The 14,422-nt window shown below is 44.5% G+C and overlaps 1 protein-coding gene across 1 annotated transcript in view; it reads right to left on the reverse strand.

The window, feature by feature from the left end:
* The window catches only part of SLC25A13 (solute carrier family 25 member 13), a 135,622-nt gene that overhangs the window by 70,410 nt on the left and 50,790 nt on the right, over positions 1-14,422 (reverse strand). The window lies entirely within an intron of this gene.

The following is a 14,422-nucleotide window of genomic DNA, read 5'->3' on the forward strand; positions in this document are numbered from 1 at the left end:
GGTGTGTGTAGGTGAGGAACTGTCTTCTCAAGTCTTCATGGCACTCCCTTCCAAGAGACAGCTTTTCTGAATCAAGGGTACAAAGCAAAAGTATTTCCCCATGTCACAGCTTTTGAGGTCCTTTCAGCTTCTAGTGCCCTTCACCTTCTGTGACTGGCAACAGTGGCCTTCAACAAGGTTCTAAAGGAGCAACTCCACTGCAGACCACTTTTCAATCCCTCTGTAGATCCCTGTATTGTATCCCATTGCTAAGCTAAGTAGTAAGGGAGAATATATTAGTCTGAATACTGCAAAGCAGACACTAATGAAATATGGTCACTGAGACCTCATAGCTAGATCATGGCACTTCTAAAGTCTGTACCTGCTATAAGAAGAGTTTTCCAAGTAATATTTAAGCAAATCTGTCCCTAGGGTAGCAAGATGCTTACCTTAGTCTTTAAGCTCTCTGATAAACAGGCTTGGATTGTCAGCTAGAACACTCCAAGTACAAAATTCTGCTCCTGGACCACCCAGAGGAGAAGTAGATAGGCTCAACATGAATTTTCCTCTCTTTACCAAGTATATTTTATTAGGGTTCTTTCCCATCTAAAACAGAAGCTGTGCCTTACAGTCTCACAATGAAGATTAATCTTATAAGTCTTTTTATTGAACCTAGACCTCCTCTTTCAAAATGCTGTGCCTTCTTCTGCCAGGCAAGCTGAAGGCATAGCTCACTCCTGTAAAGAACCACATCTGATCTTCCAAAAGAATGAAGCTATTCTCAAAACATTCATAGAATTATGGAAAGTTAGGGTTGGAAGGGACCTCAGGAAGTCACATCTAGTCCAAACCCCTGCTCAAAGCGGGACCATCCCCAACTAGATCATCCCAGCTAAGGCTCTAATTGGGTCTTAAAAAACTCCAGGGATGGAGCTTCCACCACATCTCTGGGTAACTTGTTCCAGTGTTTTACTATCCTCCTAGTGAGAACATTCTTCCTAATATCTGACCTAAACTTCCCTTGCTGCAACTTGAGACCATTCCTCATTGTTCTGTCATCTGCCACCACTGAGAACAGTCTATCTCCATCCTCTTTCGAACCTCCCTTCAGGCAGTTGAAGGCTGCTATTAAATTCCCCCTCAGTCTCCTCTTCTCCAGACTAAACAAGCCCAGTTCCCTCAGCCTTTCCGTATAAGTCATGTGCCTCAGCGCCCTCATCATTTTTGTTGACTTCCACTAGATTCTCTCTTATTTGTCCATATCCTTTGTGTAGTGGGGGGTCAGTAATGTGGTGAGTACACATTAGTTTCACCAGTGCTGAACAGAAGGCACCAAGCACTTCCCTTGACCTCCTGGCAACACACCTACCAATGCAGCCCAATATGCCATTAGCCTTCTTGGCAGCAAGGGCACACTGATGGCTCAAATTCATCTTATTGTCCACCGTAACCCCCAGGTCCTTTTCTGCAGAGCTGCTGCCCAGACAGTCAGGCCCCAGCCTGTACTGACGCATGGGATTGTTCCGTCCTAAGTGCAGGATTTTGCACTTGTCTTTGTTGAACCCTTATGAGATTTCTTTTGACCTAATCCTCTAATTTGTCTAGGTCACTCTGAACCCTAGTCCTACCCTCCAGCGTATCTACTACTCCCCCCAGTTTGATGTCATCTGCAAACTTACTAAGGGTGCACTCTATGTCATTTGCCAGGTCATTGATGAAGACGTTGAACAAAACTGGCCCCAGGACTGACCCCTGAGGTACTCCACTTCATACCGGCTGCCAACTAAACATTGAGCCATTGATTACTATCCTCTGAGCCTGAAGCTCCAGCCAGTTTTCTCTCAACCTTACAGTTCATTCGTCCACCCCAGACTTCCTTAGCTTGCCTACAAGGATGTTATAGGAGACTGTATCAAAAGCCTTGCTCAAAATCAAGGTACACCACATCCACTGGCCTCATTGTATCCACAGTCAGCCATCCCATCATAGGAGGCAATCAGGTTGATCAGGCATGACTTACCCTTGGTGAATCCATGCTGACTGTTCCTAATCAGTAATCACCTTTTTCTCCTCCAAGTGCTTAGACAAGTGTTCCTTGAGGATCTGCTTTATGATTTTTCCAGGGACTGAGGTCAGACTGACTAGTATGTTGTTCTCTGGATCCTCCTTTTTCCCTTTCTTAAATACAGGCACAATGTTTGCCCTTCTCCAATCATCCGAGACCTCCCCTGATAGCCATGAGTTTTCAAAGATTATGGCCAGTGGCTCTGCAATCTCATCAGCCAACTCCCTCAAGCCCCATAGACTTGTACATGTCCAGCTTTTGTAAATAGTTCCTGACCTGTTCTTTCAGCACTGAGGGCTGCTCCCCAGACTGCTGCTCAGTTTGGTAATCTGGGAGCTCACTTTGCCTATGAAGACTGAGGAGAAAAAGGCACTGAGCACTTCAGCCTTTTCTGCATCCTATCACAAGGTTGCCTCTCCCATTCAGCAAGGGGACCTACACTTCCCCTGATTCTCCTCTTGCTACCAACATACTTGTAGAAACCCTTCTTTTTACCACTCATATATACCTTGCTAGCTGCAACTGCAGTCACAGTTTCTACGTAAGTCTCCCCTGTAGTAGAAGGGAGGCTCAGGATATTACCAAACCTCTTTTCTTATTTTCCAAAATCCCTCCAGGCAAGAGTCTAGCATTGTTTGAATGTGATACGAACATAATGTTCTATTTAAATAAAAAAACTCATTCAGTCAAGTTCTCATGCCTCACCATCACAAGGAAAAATGGCACATTATTTGTGTGTAAGCTAACAGATGATAACTAATACGTGCAAAATACCAGTAAAGCAAAGGCCGTCTGTAGTTTTTTTCTCATATATTAAACAAATCAAGATAAAAACTAGACTCCATGTACTCTATACTTCAACTTGCTAAGATGTGAAAGCTACAAAGTTCCCCGTCTTCATTTGGTTTTTACCTTACGTTAGTTACCATCTATTGCTCAGGTAAGCTAAAAAATATATAACCCCCCCCCCCCCCGCCCCAAGTTACAACTGAAGAATATGGCAAGAGAAACAAGAGGTAGAAAAAATGTTTCTTTCTACAGAAAAAAGTTGAACAGCTATATCAAGACTACTGAGAAGACAAACAGCATTAAAATTAAGATGTTATATAATGCCTATATCCTATTGCTCACTGGCATGCACATACCTACTTATGCTCCCCCAAAAGTTTGGATAAATAAAACCATCCTTCACTTGAGGATATTTTAGCTTTTTGCTAAAGCAGGCTAAGAGCTATTTGAATTCTTCAAAATGATATTGTGACATGATGCAATGCATATTTGAAACTAATACCGAGTGCTTTTCTGAGAGTGTACACACTGGATTAACATGGTGTTGCTAGCTGAGTGGAAGACTATTATGCTGTTACTGACTACTTGGTGGTACGAGTCATGGTATCCCCCTTTGCTCCAGACTTTTTACACACACTCTGTACTTTCTTTTCACCATTATTCATGGTTGGCAAACTCCTATACATGTTTGGTGGAGTGGATCTTAAATTTTGCCTTCTTCCTTCACTAGACTCATCACATACACCTAGAACAATTTCACTTACTTGAGGCCTTATTGTCTGATTAAAACACTACGACTGTTCATGCTCCATGAACTGATTTATAATGTTTTGGTTTGTGATTTACCTGTCAAAAGGTACCAAAACAGTCACAATTCACCGCAAGCTATTTTTCCATTCGGAAAGTACTTTTCCTTAATCTTCTAAATCCAGGATTAAGAAAAGGTAGTTGCTTTTAAATTTTGCTTCAAACCTTAAGGAAGATTTTATAGCTACCTGAAAGTATATGGAACTAAATACAAGTAAAGGCAAATTCTTAGAAAACACAAAGCAAGGATTTTTAGGATGATATCTTTTATGGTTAGGGACAGAAATTACACACAAACTGGTTTAAGTGATCAGAAACTCATTTAAACCTGTAACAGAACAAGGCTAAGTGTTGCTAGCTCTCTGGCACATAGCCAGCATGGGCTGTGCTCACTTCCTCTTCCTGCTGCACCAGAGATGTCTAAGATTTGCAGCCCTCAATTTGAAATTTGAAGCCCTCAGGCCTCTGCTGGATTGCTCATAACTTCCTCTTCCTGCTTCTGGGTGCCTCTGGGATTTGTTAGTCCACAGTCAAAGCCAGCACTAAGTAAGCCAGCAGGGCAGGGCTCTGTACTTGGGGGATAGTGAGTTTAACCCCCTTCCCTGGCCCCAGCCCCCAGCCAGGGTTTGCCTGGGGGTGGGCAGCAAGCCAGCCAGTGAGTCAGCCCTCACTGCTCCAGCTAGAGAGCCCCAACATGCTTTTCAGTCCTGAGCTGTGCTGTTCTATCTGGTCCAGAGAGTAGGGCTGGCCTCAGCCCTCTCTGTAGCTGGAACAGGGGCAGGGGCATGGCCAGATGGTGGCTGACAGGGTCCCCTAAGGTAAAAGGGGCAGAGAGGGGATTTATGTCATCTGCCTGCCTTGCCCAAGGCTGAGGCTGGGGCTGGGGCTGGCTGAGCCCATGGATGCTGCTGAGGCGGGTACAGAGAGGCCAGCCCTGGCTGGGCCATGGGGGCAGAGCACTTCCCAGCCAGTTACAGCTCCAGTTGGGGACGTTGGAGCTGTGTGCCCAGATTGCTGCCAGCTCCCTGCATGCAGGCTGGGTTGGTCTGTCATGGAGCTACACCCAGCTGGGAAGAAACCTTTCACTGTGGCCTGGGCCGGCCCCTCCACACCCGCCCTCAGCAGTCCCCACTGCCCCAGGAAAAGCAGGCAGATAGTTGGGCCAGGCCATCAGGGCAGGGCCCTTCCCAGCTGGCTGTGGCTCCATGAGAACCTGGCCCGGTGTGCACGAGCAGCAGCTGGCTGGGCAGTGGTGTGGAGCCGATGTTGCTGCAGCTGCGGGCAGGAGCCTTGACAGCCAGACTGACGGTGTGGGACTAGTCCTTCATGCCCATGGCAGCCCAGGCCAGCTCAGAGTCACTGGCTGGCCCAAAGACTGACAGCCGCCCACCACAGAGGCTCATGTGCCCACAGCCACCATCGTCAAGCCCTATGTGGCAGCTACAGACAGATGAGCAAGCACCGTGCAGAGGGTGCAACAGCAGCAGCAGCAGGTACACAAGCCCCCATGGCCTGCTGGTGCCTCCGAACCAGTCTGGGCAGCCATGGGCACAAAGGACATATCCTGCTTGGCCATTCTGGGTGCCAAGGTGCCTGCCCACACCTGCAATGGCATCACCTCCATGCCACTGCTCAGGCAGCCTTTGGTCATTCATGCCAAGCTGGGCTGCCACGGAGCCACAGCTGGCTGGGAAGGGCCCTCCCTGATGACCCAGCCTGGGCCAGCCCCTCTATCCACCCACCTCGCCTGACTGCAGGCACTGCTGCGGGCAGGCACAGAAGGGCTGACCTGGGTCAAGCCAAGCTTCAGGGGCAGGGCCCAGACCCTTCCCAGCCAGCTGCGATTCCGTGACAGGTGGAGGTGACACCACTGCTGCTGTAGCTGTGGCTCCATGACAACCCAGCCCAGCCCAGCCCAAGTGCAGGGAGCCGCGAGCAATCTGGGTGCACAGTTCCCACAGGGCCAGCCACAGCTGGCTGGGAAGAGCCCTGCCCCCACGGCCCAGCCTACGCCGGCCTGTCAGACCCACTCTCATCAGCAGCCGTGGGCCAGCCTGGCTCAGGCTCATGGCCCCAGTCCCAGCCTCAGACTGGGGCAAGGCAGGTGGATGGCAGTGTCATGCCATCTGGCTCTGGCATAGCTACCACCGCACTAGTGGCCAGTGGGGCAGAAAGGCAGACCCTGGCTGCGGTCGCTGTGCCCATGGGAGAGTGGGGAGACAGGGGAATTTAATCCCCTACCCTACACCCCTTCATCGGAGGCGCTGCCATGGCTGGTGTCTGGCCATTCCCTCCTCCGCTAGGGACAGACCCGGGAAGGGCTGGTTACTCCTTCCCCTCAAGGCACACCCTGGCTGGGGTTCCTGCAGACCAGGGTGGGGGTTTAAACCCCTCCCTAATCATACTCAGCAGTTTGCTAAGCCCTGGCCATGCCACCTCCTCCCTCCCAGGTCAGCTTCCCTCCAGCCTTGTGGCTGCTGCCAAAGAAAGGAAGGGCTCACTCTAGTGCCCCCTGGCTTTTAGCCTGAGCCACTGCAGGCATGTGGCTTCATTTCCGGAATCAAAAGTGAACGTCTATTCACTTGCAAATCAGTTCAATCTACACAGGTTAAACTAACTTGCAAAGTTTGAATCAATTCAGGCTTGGATTTTTGAATGTCTATACTTAGCCTATTAGACCAAAATACACAATACAGAAATGCCCGATTATCTCTTCTTTCTCCCCCCCCACCCAATTTTAAAGGGAATCTGTCAGACGTTTGAGTTTTATTTAAAAATATTATTCTAAAAGTATTTTTTTTCCAGTTCCAGTAGAAGCGGGTAAAAAGTAAAAAAGGAAGTTACAAGCACAATATATATATATATTTTTTAATTTTTAACAATCCATGTTATAAATGAAATAAAAACCATTTGTTAACTTAGATATTTTCAGGTTAAAATTCAAGTTGGCCAAGTAACATCTAAGATAATAACCTGAAGTATTATAGTCTGTTTTTTGCACTCCTCTGATATTCTCAAACATATCTTGTTCCTGATCTCTATAGGAAAAGCCCTTAGAAAATTGATTTTTCTTCTAAAGTGTGCTTGAGGAAAAAAAAAATAAGGCTAACCTTTTGTCAATGAAACTATGCTTTGATAATGCCAAACCCTAAATACAGTACATGTAAATGCAATATATTGATGTCTACATTTGTTTACATATACATTAGATAGAACAGCAAAATGTAAAGATAGCATATATTGGAACGACCATACAGCTGTTTGCTTATAGCCTAAAAAAATACTAGTGCCCCTATTTAAGAACAATCTATTTTGTAGCTTAACTTTTTTTCTAAGATTTGAAGGAATGTGTTAATATGAATTAAAATAACTTGGATGTTCTAATTAGATTTAAAAGAATCAGAAAACCTTAGCTTATTTCTTTGAAAATCTTCCAGCCCTTAGAAATAGTTAGTGAACAAATTACTTGCATATGCCATTAAGCAGCTGGACAGACCTTTTTACTAAAAATCTCCCAAGCCTATAATTCATAAATGTCTGCAGTCTTGAATCTGAAATTCTTCCCTTATCAATTATTTCTTCACTTGTACCAAATTAAAATTTTTCTTTTCCATTTGTACAGCATTTAAATCAATGAACTATTGTTCCATGAAGTGTCCCCATTGTTAAAATCCAATATAGTTAATTGTATTTTAGTGCATAGCCATAATGAGACTCAGGACCAGCCAATAATATTCCAGATTTCTTATTGCACAACTAAATTGTTACACTTCTAAAACACGGCAGAGTAGTCATTTAGAACTGTATTATGGTAAGTTATATCATTAATAGAAATCTTGAAATTGCTGAGACAGTAACAACAACAGAGAAAATAACCATACCTTTGATATAAACAGAGAGTACCACACAAATTAGAGAATTTGCATGTTAAATGATGTAGTGAAATAAACCAACATAGTTCCATACACAGAAGCAGCAAAACCTTCTGACAAGCACCTTTTTAAAAAAATTAGGAATTATAATAAAGGCTGAAAGAGGAAAAGTAACACTAATTCTAGGTACAGCTTAATCTTATTCAAGAAAAAGGTATGCAAATAGAGTGGAATATCTCACCACAAGTCAGATGTTTAAAACAAAGGAAGCCCTCAATTCTATGTAGGCAGTATTTAAAATTACAGTAAAAGATATATTTACAAAATTATGCTTAGTTATCTATAATACAAATTTTCTGCATGTTTGGAAAAAACATCTGCCTAAATTAATAGGGACATTAATGCATGCATTCTTTAAAATCAACTGGGAAAACTTCTGGAGGACTTTATCTCACTGCTGCAGTTGCTCATAAATAAGAGTTGCTTCACTGATGCAAACAGAACTACTCAGCAAGTGAGACTGTTCACCAACATAAGTGCAGGACCTATAATCTAGCTTATAGCCAATTAAGCCCCATGCAAAGCCCACTTAAGTCAATCAGAGCCTTTTCAAAGAGCCTAGACTCGGAACATAGACCATTTTCAAACTACTCTAGTGGATGCCTAAAGCAAGGTCACTGTACAAGACATACACAATGAACTACATGTGAGAATGCACACCCAAGTGCAAAACATCAGCAGCAATAAGTATGTCCTTTGGAAATTGTGTTTTAGCTGGTGGCCATGCTGAAAACTTAATTTTAAACAGCCATTCTATTTCTCAGAGAGTATTTTCATACTGTTTATTGCTTTTATACTGTTCAGTGTAAAGTTAAAATTGATCAGCTACTAGGAGTTCAGCTCGTTTCCTCTAACTATCCAGCATCAATAAGTGCATTCTAGGGAAGTACAGTATTTTTCAGGCTTACTGAATATTTAACATGGGCAAAAAGATGGCATTGTAGGTTTCCATTTTCAGACTTCTATAGCCGTATCAGTTGGCTCAGCTAAAATAGAAAATAATGCTTTTTCTTATGGCCAGCCCTGCAACACAAAGCTGGATTGTCAATTTACGTTCCACCTAGACTAAAAAGACAATGCATGGTTTGTCCTCCGAGTTGCAATCACTCTCTTGATCATTCTTCTGTTCTAACAAAGTACACGTTGCAATATGTTTGTGCTGGAAGCTACTTAATGCATTGGCAAAGCTGAGTCACTTGGGGCAGCAGATGCAAGGCTCTGTCCACTACAGCTCCGCAAAACGGGTGTGTTTCAATTTGGTCTTGGATTTGGCCATATCAGAGGACAGCAATTCATTTAGGCGTTTCGGATCACTGTCCTGTTTCGTTTCAGCCGAATCTCCTCTGAATCTGTTTCAAATGGGCTGCAAGAGAAGCTTTGTACAGCCCTACCCAGCGGGTCAGAGCTTGGACCTCGGGGCTGCAGGACCCCAGAAGGGAGTAGGACAGGGCCCTGGGTGGCTTGTCTGGGGTAGGGGGAGGGCTGCTGCCCTCCGTGCAGGCAAGGAGAGCCCTGCGTGGATCTGACCCCTGTCATGCCAGGTTGTGGGGCACGGAAGCAGTGGCATGCAAGCCTGTTGGTCCCTGCCGTGTGACTCAGCTCTGCAGGGAGCAGAAATCTGTGCCAGGATCTCCTCACCACCACTGCCTGCCCTGCGCTGCCCCAGCGATGTGGGGCTGTGCAGAGCAAGCAGCAGCAGGAAGGAGACCCCAGCGTGGATCTCAGCTCCCTGCAGAGCCAGGTCACGTGGCAGGGCACTGCTGGTCCCTGCTATGCAACCTGGCTCTGCAGGGAGCAGACATCTGGGGCTACACAGGGCAGTGGCGGGGATGAGACCCTGGCACAGATCTCTTCTCGATGCGGAGTCAGGCTGCACAGAAGGGATTGCCCAGCGCCCGGTTCAATTCTCCAGCCCCCCCCAGTTTGATTCCCCAGCTTTTTGTTCATTCCCCCAGCTCTTCCCAGGGGGCCCGGGCCCCTTGATCTGTGCACTGGGTTTCAGCAGGCTGCTGCTGCAGGCCGGGGCTAGAACTGCAGCCTTCCCAGTGCTAGGTGCAGGCTGTGCCAAGTGGCTGCTGCTGGCCCCAGCCTGCAGTGGCACCCTGCTAAACCCTGTAGGCAGATCCAGGGACCCATGCCCACTGGAAAGAGCTGGGGAAATGATCAGAGAGCTGGGGGAAGCAATCAGAGAGCTGGGGAATTGAACCAGGAGCTAGATGTCAATATCAGAGCAGTCCTTCCCCCACTTCTTAGTTTTTGTTTCCCTGCAAGCCCAGCTCCAAAATTCTCCCAAGCATTTCTGAAATGTTTCAGATCCTTCCGATTTTTTTTGGAGCTGTTTCAAAGCCTTCAGTTTTGATTCGGATTTGGTGTTTCAGGCTCTGAAACATCCTGAAAAGAAACTACTGCTGAAGTTTTGCACAGCCCTACTGTCCACTGAACTCTCCTGCACAATGTGAGGACATACTGGCAGCTCAGTTTACTATCCCCAAAGACAAGAAGTGCTACAATGCACTGGTAATACATGCTGCCTTTCATCCCCTTACTTCCCTCACACCAGCATGCAAGATGGACCACAACTTGGGATTCAGAAACAAAACTACTTTTTTTCAATTTTACACAACATGGCAAATAAGGGACTTTACTGGCCAAAATCAACTACCTGTTCAAGGTCTGTTATTTCAAATTCTGCCCTGTGATAAAATTATGCAAATGGCACCTTGTAGGGTGGCAACATAAGGCAGCATTTGAAGACAACTGGATTGCAAAATAGCATTAAGGAAGGAGGGTTTTAATTTGCAAAACAGATGAATAGTAGGATTTGAGCCAATTTGCATTCTTGGGTGTGGTGAATAAATAAAATACCACACACTGGTTGGTGTTTAAGCATATATAGTCAAACTGGTACAAAGCATTGTGTGGATACCCTTTATCTGTTAAAACCTATATACTGGTTTCAGCATGTGCCTGCAAATTATAAGGCTTTTACCAAACTAAATTTAAATTCTTCCCTTTTTATTGTTGTACAGTCTGTGTGTGGGACTTATTTTGGTGTCCTATTTAAAGTTGCTTAAGCATGATCAAATTAAGGCAGTTAATTCCAAAGTGAGAGAATTTCTGAATGCAGCGATTGAACTGAAATAGCTATAGGGAATCTTGTCCAAGATGCTCTTTAAGTCAGGGATGATAATTGTGAACAGTGTTCACATTTACGGAGAAGTCTTATCTATGCTTATTAGAGGATGGTGACGTCTCTGCCCCCCTTCTCCCCTGAGCTCTGAGGGCTGAGCCCAGAGTTGGGGTGGGGAGGCTGGGATACTGAGCACCAGGCACACCAAATGGCCACCTGAGCTGCAAGGGGGATGGGCCTATTTAGGCTGGGGCTTTAGGGCTAGGGACAGACATTCAGAAAGCCCAAGCCTAAATTGAGTCAATCTCTGCAGGTTAGTCTAACCTGCAGAGATTGAACTGATTTTCAAGTGGACAGAAATTCACTTTTAATTCAGGAAATGCAGGCACATGCCTGCAGTGGCTTGGGCTAAAAGCCAGAGGGCACTAGAGTGAGCCCTCCCTTCCATTCCAAAGTGCTGGGCTGGGGGGAGGGGGGCATGGCCAGGCTCTGGCAGAATGCCATGATTAGGGATGGTTTTAAACCCCCACCCTGGCCTGCACAGTCCCCAGCCAGGGTGTGCCTGGAGTGGGAAGAGAGAGCAGCCCCAACCAGGCCTCCGCCACTCCCCCTCACTGCTCAAGGGGCAGGAGTGTTGCCAGACCCTGGGTCCCCGCTAGCACTATGAAGCAAAAGGGGGGCAAGGGGGTGAGAGGCAGAAGGACTGCTTGTGTGGACTGCATGCATTTGTTGATGGTACTGAGCTCTGCAATCTTTCTCCCTGCTTCTTCATACTGTCTGCAGCAAACGAACAACACTAAGAGGTCCCAGGCATTGCAAACCAGGTCGTTTCTCCCACCTCTCTCTGTCCCCCCTAAAATACTGTCACACTGGGGCCTTTGAAGCAAGCCAGCAGCTAGCTTATCAGAACACAAAGCATATCAGCCCATCAAGAAAACAAAAAACAATTTTTTCCAAGGTATTTGTAAGGAAGAACAGAGGGACATTACCATCTTACCTGTTGATTAATTCCAAAAAGCCCTAAGTGGACACTATTCTGTCTGCCTTTGTTCCAGTGAAATAGGAGACAAACATATTAGCTAGCATGGGGGTGGTGTGACTGTGAGCAGATGCCGGCTGGGGTCCGTGCTGTAGGACAGCGGAGGGAGGAAGGGAGAGAGAAGCCAGGCAGATGCTGCTGTGCCTGCAGTCTTGATCTTCTCAGCCAGCCAGAGCTCTGGCTAGGGAGGAGAGCAGCTGGGGGACTCTGATTTAAATAAACCAAGAAAGAGTCTGGGACACAAGTTCCATAAACCAGTTTGAGCCAAATCACTTTAGTCTGATAGTACATTCAACCAGATTTATTTTAAACCAGTTTTGGCCATTCTGAAACTGGTTTATGTGCACTGAAATTATGTTCTATTACGGGTTTAAACCAGTTTCTGATCATTTAAACCAATTTATGTGTAACTTCTGTCCCTAGCCCCAGAAGAATGGCAAACTGCCTTGGGCAGGTAATACGTTAAGGGTTCCCCTTTGGCATTACCCTATCGATGAAACAGAGATGTGAAAAGGGGGAAAGAGATTACTGTTATTTGTTATTTTTTAAAATCTGAATGTGTTCCCTTGGCAAAGAAGGAAGGAAGAATGTGCACGTCTTAGAAACAACCATGACCCTGTCCCACCCGCAAGATGAAAGTGTAGGCTTGGGAGAGAGAGTGAAGGAGAGGTGGGAATATGGAGAGGGTGGACTTTGTTGCACGTTTTTAAGGAGGTATTGAATGTGCACTGGAAAGCCAAGTTGGGTTGCATGGTGGGAGAGAACATTCTCCTTGGTTAGATCCAGGGAGGCTTGAGGGGGCAGGCACGATGGACTGCTTTTGAATTTGGGTTTTTAGAGGGTGGGGGTAGAGTTTGTATTGCTGTAAATTGTTATTTTTATATTTTATTGATTCTTTCTTTTCTTTTATATACTCCCCCCAAACAATAAATCAAATTGTATATGAATAAATAACAGGAGATTCTGAGCTGTAGCACTTTGGTTGCTAGAATTTTTCTATTAGGTTACAATCATTTAATAAAAGGGAAGACCCCTCAAAAGCATGAATTTTAGAGTCCTGATGGAGTCAACCGTTTCCCTTGATCTAGTCAATTTGGTGATGGCTGTCACAAACACCAGGTACAGTAATTTGCTTTAGAATTCATATTATCATTTCCCTAGAAACTAGTTGCAAGAAAACACCACTTAAGAAGTGATAAAGTTCAAACTTTAATCATTTTCCTGAGCCATAAGGAGAACAACTTATATTTTTTTCTCCAACCTGGATTTAAGACTCTATTTTTTAACAGCTATTTTGTTTAGATGGATGGTACAAAAATCACTTCCATGCCAAGCATTAACATACATTTTTCCCCACTTAAATACCTGAATTTCAAATGCACCACAAAATGTACTCCCACAACAATACCATATTAGTATAAAACTATTTTAGTTCAATTAAAATGTCTAACTATCTACCCCCAAAACCTACCTAAACTGTAATTTTCACTTTGAACACTTCAGTATGTTCTCACTTTTGTTTTCTTTTACCAGCTTATCAAATCAGGTCCTACATACCAACTGTTGGAAAAAATAAGTCATTAACAGCTAGGTAACAGCAGATTTTCCAATTTAAAAAAAAAAAGAAAATAGCAAAACATACGAACATACTGTGTCTATCTGGAATTGGCACATTAAAAAGCATAATAGCAAAACCCCTCACCTAATGTTAGAGTGTGTTACAGCTTTTAGCTTCCCATTTGCCATCCAGTACAGAGAATGGAACAAAATAAATAAATGGAAGTTAAAATTTATACTGTTGTTGCTACAATGTAAATATTTAGCTAGGAAACTATCCTTCTCACAAAATTGTTATATAGTACACATGTTTTTTCAATACCACACCCAGTCTTTTTTTTTTTTTTTTAAATAAAAAAGATGGCCTTCAGCTTGTAGATAACCAAAGAGTAACCTTACATGGTTGTGATTTACTCTCAAATTGTCTTTATCCCACTTTCTTCACACCTATTTTTTTTTATTTATTTATTTTTTAAGCAGCAGCAGAAAGCACAGTATTTTAGCCATTTGAGCATGTAGTATTCTCAAATTATCCCACCAACTGGAAGTGCTCTGTGTTACCTCTATCTTTCAAAATTGGAGCCATTATAGTCAATCGTGCAAATCCACATTTAGCCTTTCGTAAAAAGTAGATTTTTGACCCACTGAACTGGAACAGCTTCTGAGCAGTTCTTCTGATCTTTGACAAGATACCCCACAACACAAGCATGCCAGTCTGATGCTGGTGTGTGCATCTGCATTCAATTCCCCAACACTTGCTGCTCACGAGTGGAAACTGATTTTCCAATGTTTACAAACTGATCATTTAAAAAAAAATTATAACAAAGCTGTAAGTAAATCAAAAGATGAACAACTTTCACTGCTAGATAATACGTTAATGTTTGGATCATAGTGATAGAAAGCAGAAGTCATTGCTTTGGATGACTGAGTGGCAGTCAACATAAAAATGAATCAGTGGGCCCAAACCAATTCCAGGCAGAAGGGTGTTGTCTATATCATGAAAGCAGCTGCCACACAGCATCTTTGTTGGCAGTCGCAGCACAGCAGTATTGCACTGCATGAGCCAGGGGTCTCAAATTAAAAAGGTGGCAGTTTTCAGTCAGGGTTGAACCATATCAGTCTTA

The sequence above is a fragment of the Crocodylus porosus genome, unplaced genomic scaffold (assembly GCF_001723895.1).
Source record: "Crocodylus porosus isolate Cpor-Errol unplaced genomic scaffold, CroPor_comp1, whole genome shotgun sequence".
Lineage (NCBI taxonomy): Eukaryota > Metazoa > Chordata > Crocodylia > Crocodylidae > Crocodylus > Crocodylus porosus.